The sequence below is a fragment of the Oryx dammah genome, unplaced genomic scaffold, assembly GCF_014754425.2.
Source record: "Oryx dammah isolate SB20612 unplaced genomic scaffold, SCBI_Odam_1.1 HiC_scaffold_16, whole genome shotgun sequence".
Taxonomy (NCBI): Eukaryota; Metazoa; Chordata; class Mammalia; order Artiodactyla; family Bovidae; genus Oryx; species Oryx dammah.
This window is the reverse complement of record NW_024070200.1, coordinates 4,240,448-4,251,942: the sequence shown is the minus strand read 5'-3', so window position 1 is coordinate 4,251,942 and position 11,495 is coordinate 4,240,448. Positions and strand designations below refer to the sequence as shown.

Below are 11,495 nucleotides of genomic sequence, written 5' to 3'. Positions count from 1 at the left end.
CTGGGGGTACACTGAGGCCTTCTGGGGTCAGCTCAGGCCAGGCAGCCAGACAGTTTTGCTTGGATCTCTGGCTGCCACATGGCCATACGTCTACCGCTCTGAGATGTGGGTGCCCCAAGCCAGCCGGAAAGGGACTTGCGGCCGAGAGAGGGATTTGAACGACTTCTGTTGTAGGGAGGCCCCTCAGAGTAAACAGGGAGAATTTCTGGGAAATGTACATGACGCCAGACTGTCGGGAAAGGACGTGGGCTCAGAATTCCTGATAGTCAGACCCGGCAGAGAGATGGCAGCTTTCCCCTGGGTGTCCTGGCCCCTAAGGGGCTCTCTCTCTTTTAGTTAAATGATAAAGCTGCCCCTTGCTGATTCCTCCTTCCAGGGAGGGTGGGAGGCGCTCACTTGCTTTCAGGGCCTGGGCTGAGCACACCGTCCATCTGAGATGGGAGCAGAGGTGGCCAGAGCTGAGCCTGGTGCACAGTTGGTGCAAGGCTCAGCTCCGTGAGTCCCAGAGGCAGGGAGCGTGCCCGTCACTGGCTGTCCTGCCCCCCAGCACTTGAAACGGTGCCAGCCTTAGGCATCCAATAGGTGTTTCTTGAAAGGGGTGAATGAATGAGTGAATGAATGAATGCATCAACAGAACTGTCTGGAATTCATCTTTCAACGTTAGCAAGGCACAGGCTAAAGGTGCGGGCTCTCGCTGGTGTATCTTGGGGGCAGGCAGTGCTGGGTGTCCTGGCTCCGCTGCACGCGTCCCACCTACAGGGTGACTGGCTCAGATGGTCCACCTCCGGCCATGGACATTGACCCTCGTGGCCACTGACCCTCCTAATAAAGCAGGAGGCTTTTTTGTTCTTAGCACTCTGTTCTCAGCAGTTCTTAGCATTCTGTGTTCAGGGCCCACCTGGGGTGTGAATCCCTGATTTCCGTATTTTTGCAGAGGAAACCAGAGCTCAGTGGGGTGAGTGGGCAACACTCTACTCAAAGGGCCTGGGCTTCCCAGAGCCTTCCCGAAGCCCTCTGCCCCCACCGGTTCACAAAGGCTTCGCTGTCTTCAGGTTGGAGCAGGCTTTGAAAGGTGGCCTTTGTTTGCTTTTCTTTATCATCAAATGTGCAAGGGCAGCTCTGTTTACCTAAAGGCAGGCGCCTTTAAGCTCATCCTTTCCGCAAACACCTAAAGGGTATGTTGAACATTTGAGCCCGGTGTCTCCGAGGGCCAAGCGTTTGCAGAGCCGTAAGCCTGAGCAACTGGGTAGACAAGGGCAAGGTACAGGGGACCTGTGGTGCTCAGAGATGACCCTCTGTGACCTGTGGTCACCCCCAGCCACCCTGGTGGTGGAGCTCCCTTCGTGGTGTGGTGGGGGGAGCTTTTGGGGAAACTGAGGCCTCAAGATGTTTCTGCACTCTGGCTCGAGGAAGGGCACGCAGCAGGGGCTGGCATAAAGGGTGACTGGTCACCCTTAGAATCTTTGCCTCTGTCCCTACCCCACAATTCCCAGGACGGAGAAGTATAGCTCTTATCTGCCAGCCCCAGAGCTATTTCTCCTGAACCAGAAGACTGTGGCCAAGGTTTCTCGCTCTGCATCCCCATGGGAAGGATGGCCTTGTGAGATCAACTCTCTCTGGGACAGCATGGCTGTCTGTGTGGGGGTGGGGAGGATGCCACTCCAGTTACCAGGGCTCCACTGAGTACTCAGGCGCTGCTCTGAGGGCTTTACACGTATGCCTCCCTTCTCCTTCTCAACAACCCTGGGAGGGCGGGGGCTGGCACGATGGTTGTCCCCATTTTACAGATAAGGAAACTGAGAGACAGAGGGGCATGATACCTCCCCTCGAGGTCAAGTTACGAGCAACAGATGGTATCAGATTTGAATCAGGCCTGACGTCAGAGCCTGCATTCTCACCCACCTCTTCCTTGGCTGTCAAGGCTGCCTCCTTGACAAATGTTTCATGTTGACCCCAGAGGGCCTGAGTCCTACCAGGGGCAGGAGAACAGGAAGAGGGGGAGGAAGCAGGCCCAGTGCTGTGGGGATATTTTTATCTGGACGATCTCTTTCCCACCAAGCTTGTGGACTGTATCTCACATTCTCATCTTTGGGATGGGGGTCCTGTCGAGGAAGAGACGGGGCTCTTGGTGATGGGGACAGAGGGGTGCTGGGCCGGGTGGCTGCACTAGGGTGGCCAGCCTGGTCCGCAGAGAACCCACAGGGCTCAGCAAAGAGGCTGAAGTTGGGGGGGCATGTTTCGTTTTCCTCTCCGGCTGATTGTGGGGACCAGCAAGCCCATTCCTCACGCTTTGAGGAGCAGCAACCAAGCTCCCAGGCATTTTTGAGACAATAGCAGTCAAGGTTGTCTACCCATGTAGGAAGGGCATCTCTATGTCCATGGCAGGGCAATGGGGCACACAGCACAGACCTTGGCTCACTTCTAGCACGTACGTTGGATTTAATTTTTGTAAAGTACAGAACAAATGCATGCTTCTTATACAGTAAAAGCAAATAACATAGAAAACAAGATTTCTAATTGCCATCTTCACCCTTGGTGTCATACGGATTGGAGACACATGGTGATACAGCATATGTTTTTTTTTTGTTTTGTTTTTTTCTGTCCACTTAATCTTCCCTCCAGAAGGAGACATTTACTCTCCATTCTACAGACTCTGAAAACGAGGTTAAACAACTAACTTAAGGTATGTGGGTAGCAAGCAAGTGAACTTCCCTCTGAAGTCTAAACTCAGAGCCCGAACTCTCACCCACTGGCAAGACTACTGGTCTACCCAAGAGCTGGGACCAAACACTAGCAATCGGCACCGTGATTACAGGGTCTCAGCCCTTTCATTTGGGCTTCCCTGGGGGCTCGGTGGTAAAGAATCTGCCTGCAATGCAGGAGATGCAGGAGAGATGGGTTTGATCCCTGCATCAGGAAGATCCCTTGGAGGACAGCATGGGCAATCCACTCCAGTATTCTTGCAGGAAAATCCCACGGACAGAGGAGCCTGGTGGGCTACAGCTCATGGGGTTGCAAAGAGTTGGACAGGACTGAAGCAGCTGAGCGCAGCACAGCACAGCCCCCTCAGTTCAGGTGGCCGGTGTCACCAACTCAACGTAGGGCAGCCCCTGCTCTGAGTGGTCCCCACCTGCACGTCGCTCTCTGCCCTCCGCTGGTTTCTGATCTCCTTTCACCCCTAGGAGCACCGTGGGTGGCAGGCACACCACTCCCCTGGAGACTGTTGCAGATGAGCTTCTGAGCTCTGCTCTCAGGCAGGAGTCATATAAGTGTGGTTCCTTCTGGCTTTTTGGTGAAGGGGCGGGGGGTCTCTCTGTTTCTGGGTGATCTCTCTGAGGCCACGGACATCAGTACACTAGGGTCAGCCAAGGAGGATGGTGCGTGCCCTGGAAGTCAACCTCTGAGGGCACACGGGCTACAGGGTCCTCTGGGTGCCCTTGACTCTACTAGTGAGCTAGTGGCTTCTGGGTGAGCTCAGAGACTCAGGTATCAGCAGACTTGGCCCGGGGAAGCCAACCGTGGGCTTTGGAAGGATCCAGACCTTGAATGTTTAAGCTGAAAGTGAAAAGTGAGTCTGCAAATGGTCCTCTTTCCTTGGCTGTTAAGGAGACAGGTCTTTGCGCTGGACCTTGCTGAAATCTAGCACAGATGTCTTCTCCTGGGGCCTCTTGGGTGGGGTGGCAGTTTTTCAACTGTCAGCAACCTTTTAGTTTGAAAAAAAAAAAAAGGCAAACTTTCCAGGCCTGTTCTACCTGGAATACATTTTCTCCTTGGGGGCCCCTCCCCAGGCCTCTGCAGTTCTGTCAACATAGCAAAGCCAGCCCCCTCCCTAGCCGCAGGCAGTTGAATGAAGCAGTTCTTTGCTCCACCGAAGGAAATATTTCCATGGAGTTGGGCCAAAAAAACCCCTTGCTTGAATCCGGGCTGGCCCACACCCAGAGCCAGGGGGGCTGGGTGGGGGCGTGGCTGGGCAACGTGGCCACCTTCTCCTGGTGTCAGGATGTGACTTCTAAAATCCACCCTGTCGTGGTGGGCTTCCTCGCCAAGACCCCATTCTTGGCCTGCCTTGTCCCCTAGTAAGTGGATTTCCTTAGGTCCCTCTGTGCACGGGTACCCACTGACATTCCATTTCTTTTACTGTTATCAGCTTGGAATTTGTTCACCTCTGTGATGGGATCAAGAGAGACTTTCCAGGTGTCAAGTGTGGCTGTGGGGCTGCCCCCGGACCCCTCACTCCCATCCCACGCCCAAATGCCTCCATCCGAGGACAGTGCCTTGAACTACTCAGGAGGGGGAGTCCTGAGTCTCGTGATTTTTATTTACTTACTAGAAAAATATTTTCTATTTGAGGCCTGTCAGAAAGAGGCTCAAATGGTCAGTCTTCTTGGATTGCTGCATTTTCAAAGAAAAATAAAAGCAATACATGTCAGTAGAGAAATCCATAAAAGTGGAAAGAAGACAAACCACTCAGAATTTATTCGCCCAGAACAGCTAATGGTTTGGGGGTAATTTGGAGGTATTACCTTCCAGCTCCTTTTCACTGGCTCTAATCATGAAAAGGATCTCTAAAGAGCAGTGCCCACCCTGTCTCCCCCACACTACACACCCCAGAGTCAAACACAACACACTGCCTGGAAGGCCAGCAGTTTACTGGGAAGTCAGCTTTATCCGTGGCCTTTCATGAAAGGCGCTGCATTTTATTTGTCTTTTAATATCTACAGTTTGGCAAACTCTTCTATGCAAAGGTTGGGGCTGCACCCGGAGCTCAGGTTCCAGGGAGCAGCATGCTCCTGACATTGGGGTCATGGGTAAAAAATCCACATGTGATCAAGAAGCCGTGAGGCTCCCTGCTTACCAACCACAGGATCACGACACACCACAGGGACCACCAAGACTCTGACTTGCAGGGTGTGTGCGTAGGAATTGTGTTTGGATAAGTGAGAGCAGAAAGAAAAAAGGGAATCCCTCCTATAAGTCCTTAAATGCCAAGCTCAAGTGTTCAGGCTTTGTGTTGAGGGCAAAATCAAGTTCTCGAAAGGTGGTTAGTATAGGAGTCACAGATGAGCGTGTGTTCTAGAAGTGAGTGATAGTCGCTCAGTCGTGTCCGACTCTTTGGGACCCCATGGACTATAGCCTGCCAGGCTCCTTTGTCCATGGATTTCTCCAGCCAAGAATACTGGAGTGGGTTGCCCTTGTTCTAGAAGAGTTACTGTCAATTCCAGCATCCCAGAAGACAGGATTGTGTTAGATCATTCTCCCTGAATCCTTGATGCCCAGTTTTGTACTTTACAGGAGGCACAGAGGTGGTATCTGATAATTCCAGTCTCCCTCACCACAAAGCAGGTTCATAGGAAGACCCTCTGTGTGCCCTTCTGCTTCTTTGCCTTGGGATGAGGTCTAGGGGGAGTGAGGGTGGTTCAGGGATGTGTGATTTGGGGGGTTTTGAATTGCCAGAGGCTGGCACTGGTCCTGGCATCAAGAAGGCAGAAGCATCAGCCATCACTGTGGCCAGCCTCAGGATGTGTGGAAGGAAGATGGCTCGAGGGAGAGATTTCCAGGGAACAGAAGCATTTTACCTGGAAGACTGAGAAGGTCAGCTTAGAGGGGCAGGCACTCAGGGGTCGCTGAGCAGTAGAAGCCTGAGTGTGGTTTTGAATAAGGGAACACATTTACCCACTCCTGGAAGATGGCTATGGGAGGAGCTTGTCTTCATTTCCTGGCTGAATCTTAGGACGTTTGTCTACTTGCCCACAAGTATGTACATGTGGATAGGAGACTGCTCACATGGCTTTTGAGGGCTCCCAAGAATGAATTTAAAAAAGAAGAAAAATGTATGCTTTGAATTAAATCTACATGAAAAAAGAGAAAGAGAATGAGGGAGCAGGCTAAACTGTGTGTCTGGGCCACTGGCTCTCCTCCAGGGATCTTCAGGAGAGTTGGGTTTTAGCATGTACAGAAAGAAAGTGAGCCATTTCTCAAACTTGGATTTCCTTGTCTGTTTTGCCCTATTGATATGATCTGAGCCTTCATATGTCTTTTTTCCAGCAAGTAAAGCTTACATGACATTGTTCAGATTGAGAAGCAGTTTGGATCCAAATATTACCATAGAGTTAGCTCTTTCAAGTTCTTTTTTTTTTTTTTTTTTGCTTTGGACCAACAAATATTTAAAAAGTTAGGTTCTGAGCTCCAGAAAAGAGGAAAAAAATTTAAAAATATGGACTCTGTGTGTGTGTGTGTGTGTGTGTGTGTGTGGTTAAACCAAGCTCAGTAGAGATTAGTTTACAGCAGTCTGTCTTTCTCTCTGCCTTTTTCCCCTTCTATCTCTTTCTTTCTTTCTTTTAGGAAGCCAAAAGGATAAACATGTTGCCATGGAGTTCTGTTTAAAATAAAATACAATGGAAAGAAAAGCAGCATGATGAAGTAACCACATGGACGACAGGATACACCTGATACTAATTACTGTCATGCAGAATGTTCTGGAAGACATTTGACTCGCCTGATGTATACATTCAAATCAAGCAGAGCAGGCCTGGAAGGCTCCTTGGGGACCATCTTGTCCAACTCTTTCCTTTTTCCAGATGAGGAAATAGGGGCCCAGAGTGAAAGGCCTGGACAGCAGCCTCCCAGTTAAAGAGGGAGCAGAGCTAGGATTCAAACCCGCGGCGCTTTTGTCAGAAACACAGGCTTTCCAGGGTCTTTTACCTTGGCCCGTCACTGAGACCTTGAAAAAGAGGAGTGGGATTTACTGTGAAGCTCTGAGCCGCAGGCCAAGGAGCCAGAAAAAAAGCAGCGAGGCAGACTCTGCGCCGGGAGGCCCACCTCTCCCCCCGGGGGCCAGGCCTCGAGGACGGAGATGCGCATTGGCCATCTGGAGTTTCTCTTTCCAGGGCCTCTCGGAGGCACCCCAACCAGAGCTGGGGGCTCCTCCCAGAGCATCGCTCATGTCCATTCGGGGCTGCAGGAATGACGCCAGGAGGCCGTCTCTGGAACAGCCTCCAGGGACCCCTAGTGCGTAACTACTGACGCTCTCTGGTGGCCGCCTCCGCTCCCACGCAGACTTCCCACGCGCGCGGAGGGCGAGCTGGCGCCCCCATGACAATGTGCACCCCTCTCGCCTCTGCCCCCGAGAGGCTAGCAACCGGGCCTGCGGGTGTCTGATTGGCCGCGCCGGCTTGACGACAGGGGCTCCTGGCCGCTGATTGGTCCCTGCTGGCTCCGGCTGTTTCCTAGCTATTAATACCGTGGCTAATAAACGCTCTCCTGTTGACGAGGATGCTCGGAGCCATGATTTTTTGAAGCTTTCTTGACACCCGTGGTTGGTGCGGGCCTTTCTGTTTTGCAAGTCCTGCGGCTGGGGCTCTAGTCTCTGGGGCACCTTGCATGCTCTCAACCAGGCTGTAAAGGGGGTTCTCGTCCCCCTCTTACGTTATCTGACACTTTAAGGTAGCTCCTCGCCATGGACCCCAAAGCCCACTTATCTTCATCTACCCAACAGCCCGCCTGTAAATGAGCCCCCTGCCCGAGGCTCGGTGTCTCGTGCGACTGGGTGGTCCGTTTTCACTTCCCTGTCTCTTGTGGTGGGCTTACAAATAGCTCAGTCCCTTCTTTTCTGCCCAGGAATCTCCCGACAGTTTTATAGTCACCTACAGGATCGCTTGCCACGGCGCGGGGAGAGGGCGAGGGGGCGAGGGTGTTGTTGGTTCTGAAGCGCCTCTGAAGCGCCCCAGAAGAGCGTGGGGGCTCTTTCTAACTTGATACCTCCTGCGGAGCCGCTCTGTCTTTCCCCTTAGGGACCCATCACTCATTCTTACCCCTCTTCTGTCACTAGGCGCTTCATCCTTGTCCTCCCGGCTGCCACCCACCTGTCGCCCTAAGATAGATCCTTAGTCCCTTTCAACAGCATTTTGACCTTTGCGAGAGGACATTTGATTGACTGTTCTGCCCACTCTGCCGCTCGGTGCCCGGCAGAGCTGCCGAAGGCGGCACCTGTTAAGGATTAAGTCTCATGTGCCAAGTCCCGGAGTCCGAGGCCGTGAAGCTCTGGTCTGCGGCAACATGTGTCGCTGCCTGTTTCCCCGGGGGCGACGGGGGGGGGGTGGTGGTGGTGGTGGTGGTGGTTCAAAGTTGTATGTGTGGGGAAGTGATCTCAAATTTGGAGGGGGGTGCCCTATGGATCTCCCGGTGGGACACGGACCTCCTTGAAAAGTACTTTCCCTATAGGGACACATCTCGTGTCTAGATTACTATAACTCCCTTTCTTAGGGGTACCCCCGCTTTTCTTTAAAGTGGAGGAAACGGACCTCTTGGCAGAGGAGGGGGGGCATTGCAGGGTTCTGGGTACCCAGGCTGTAAGCGGCAGAGCCGGGAACTCACAACCTGGTTTTTCTGACTCGGAGGTGCACTATGGAGTCTCCTGATCAGAAAGGGACGGGTAGGCTAGAAGGAGGTGACAGCCGCCGACTTACGTTTGGGTGCCGCTTGTCTTGCCTAGGGCATTTTATTTCCCAGGACAATAAGCAGAAAGCATCCTTTTCTTTCCCTAAGCTGCATCCTCTGATAGAGGTTCCGAAATAGCCAGGTGTGCGATCTGCCGCCCCCAGCGCCCCAGCTTTGCTCTCCGCCCGCCCGAAGACAACCACCCCTTGTCCAGGTCTCCCAGCAAATCGTGCACAGAAACCTCCCCCGCTGGGCGCGCTGGGCTCGCGGAGGGAAGAAGCGCCGGCGCGCTCAGGGTGTTGGCCATGGCGGCGAGGGGCACTGCGCGTGGAGGGAAGAAGCGCCGGCGCGCTCAGGGTGTTGGCCATGGCGGCGAGGGGCACTGCGGCAGGATTTTTCCCTCCCTTCTTTGCTGCAATCTGGGTGCGGCTAGAGCAATTTGTCATCGAATCTGGGGGGCTCATTTTTCCGGCCAATCACTTTTGGAGAAATGAGCGCATTGCAGCAGAATGCACTGACGTCAGAGACCACCCCTTCTGCGCCTCCATATAAACCCCACCCAGCCAGCCCCTAGCGCAGACGGCGGAGAGCTGGGATGGAGCGCGCCTTGGCCCGCTGGCCTGGGCCGCGGCTCCTCCGGAGAGCCCGGGCGCCCACGCGAGAACCTCCCTACCCGGTGAGTGGTTGGCCATCCTTTGCCCGAAAGGATGTGCAAAAGGAAGACGACACCCCCTTCTGGGCTGGGCTCCGTCCTACTGGACCTGCAGCGAGATAGATACCCGAGACCGTCTCCTGAAGGCGACCACTTAGCCTGGTCCCCGAGCATCGGCGACGGAATCATGTCGGGAAGGAAAGTCTCGAGGCACATTTTCCTGGAGGACGGGGGAAAAAAAAAGAATCACAGGGCCCCCTTCCAGTATGGTCACTGAGGGCAGGCTGGGTGGTCGCAGCTTCAGTTACGGAGTGGGAGGAATCCGATCAACCCCTTGTCAGAGGCCAGTGTGCCGCACTCACCGCGGTCCAAAACCGAGATTTTCTGGGTTTGAAGCCACCTTGAGAATCACGAGTGGTGAGAGAGGTGGTGGTGGATGCATTCCACATTCCCTAAGAAATGGGGGGAGCACCCCAAAAGCCAGAGTCTCCCGGGCATATTTTCCCGCTAGTTTTGGCCAGGTTCTTGGTGGCCGTAGGCATCAGGAGTGGAGGTACTTATCCGCTAGGGGTTCCGAATCCAAGTACACAGGTTAGTGCAAAGCCTACTCCAGTCAAAATTCAGACAGTAGCATTACTACCTGATATCATCTGGTTTATTAAAATAGTGGAGAGATATGGCGCCCAAGTGCAAACCTTCCAGAAGCCCCCCCACCCCAGGACGGGTTCCGTGCAGAAGGGCGGCTGAGGGGGGGGGGGCGGGTCAAGTGATTAGGGGTGCATGCAGAATAGAGGCAAGGGGTGGGTTGAGGTGGCGGGAAGGCTGTGTTCTTGGGTCTGGAGGGGCTGGTCAACAGGAAAGAGAGAAATACAGAAAAAGGGGGCGTGTTGGGGGAGTTCTGGGCTCTGGGAGCGGAGAACTGGGGGATCGGGGGTCTTCTCGGTGTTGCGCGATGGTCCCTGGAAGGTTCTGACGTGTTGTGGGCTTTTGATTTTTGATCGAACCGCCTCTTGCCGTTTCCTTTGTCCCTGTCAAGCACCCCCCCACGCCGCCCCCTCCCCACAGTGGGCCGGCGGGCTTGGGGAGGGGGAGCGCGAGCGGGTTGCTACGTGGCAGGTTTCTGGAAGGTTTTCTCGCTGGCCGCCAGAGGGCGCCCGCGGCACTGCGGAATTTGGGGGGGCGGGGTGGGGAGGGGAGGTGGCCTTTGTTCTCCTGCTGGAGGGGGTCGGGCGCGGGATTTCCTGGAGAGTTCTGGGTGCATCTACCTAGAGAAGAAATGTTTTAAGACCCCCAGGAAACCTGGGGAGCGGCTGCAGGATTTCGCGCTGGGTCGCGATGCCGTGGTCGGCACTGATTGCGTGACCTAGGGCGTCGTGGAAGAGCGTGGACACAGATGAGTTTATTTCGGCCGTTTTGGGTTTTGAGGGTCTGAGAAGGTGTGGCTCATCTGAATAGGATGGAGAAGCCGTAAAACGGTTAATTAGGCGCCATCGTGCGGGGGTCTTGAGATTCTTACTGTGGCGGAGAAAAGGAAACGAGATTTGGGGTGGGGTGGGGGGCTCGGTGGTGGTCAGGGTAATTTTAGGCGGTTTTGGCTACATTCATTTCCTAGTGGTACCGTATTTGTATCATGTGTCCAGAGACACATAAGTGTGTGAAAATAGTGTATTGAAAACTGGGCCTTTATCATTTTAATTAGTGAATGTGTAATTGCATTTTCTTGAGATTGGCGCCAAGATTTCGGTGTTTTTACCCATCAAAAGTGGAATCTTGTTCTGGAAAGACCCCTATGGCGACTGTCCCCTTGAAATGCTCAGCTCTTTCTGGTGCCAGATTGACCCCCGCAGTTGGGGGGCGCAGAAGGACCTCAGGACCTGTATGGGAGGGGGCGAGCACCCCCTCATAGAATCCACAGGTGGATTCTGGCTGGTGTCGGCCGGCGTGGCGTTTAGGGGACATAGCGGCCCTGCGCGATTGGCTGGGGTAGGCTCTGCCCCCCCCACTTTCTTAGGCCTGAGACCTGTTGGACGCCCCCTCCACCTTGTGCCAGCTGTGCCCCTGGCAGCTGCGGGCCGGGCGCGGGCGGGAGGCTGGGGTGCGCGCAGGTGCCTACTCTCGGCTTCTAGGTGCTGGTCGCGCGCCCCCTAGCGGTCGGTGTCTGTAAATAGCTCTCGGCCCGCTAACCTAGGCTTCAGGTTGCGCATGCGCACACCGCGATCACTTGTGCTCTGTCAATCAAATCTTCCTTACCCCCTCCCACTTCTCTCCCTCCTCCCCTTTCCGCTCCTCTCCCTCCTCCCCCTCCCCCTTTCCTTCCTCCCCCTCCCATTCCCCAGCCCCTCCCATTTGCGTCACCCCTCCTTTCCCCCCTTCCTCTCTCATTCCCTCTCCGCTCCCCCTTCCCCCC

The 11,495-nt window shown here is 54.3% G+C and overlaps 1 protein-coding gene and 1 long non-coding RNA gene across 13 annotated transcripts in view; one reads left to right on the top strand and one right to left on the bottom strand.

The window, feature by feature from the left end:
* Positions 1–307: 307 nt before the first annotated feature.
* The window catches only part of LOC120875189, a 15,439-nt gene continuing 4,251 nt past the window's right edge, over positions 308–11,495 (bottom strand). Inside the window, exon 3 of the long non-coding RNA XR_005723858.1 lies at positions 308–321. This is a non-coding gene — a long non-coding RNA (uncharacterized LOC120875189). The remainder of the gene's footprint in view (positions 322–11,495) is intronic.
* Positions 9,007–11,495, top strand: part of LOC120875188 (beta/gamma crystallin domain-containing protein 2-like) — a 35,332-nt gene continuing 32,843 nt past the window's right edge. For 8 of the 12 annotated variants that reach the window (XR_005723852.1, XR_005723853.1, XM_040256917.1 and 5 more), the window contains exon 1: positions 9,009–9,112. The gene's annotated coding sequence lies outside the window, so the exon portion shown is untranslated. Of the gene's footprint in view, positions 9,113–11,495 lie in introns of all 12 variants that reach the window. The other 4 variants (XR_005723856.1, XR_005723857.1, XR_005723855.1 and 1 more) reach the window with 2 other exon arrangements.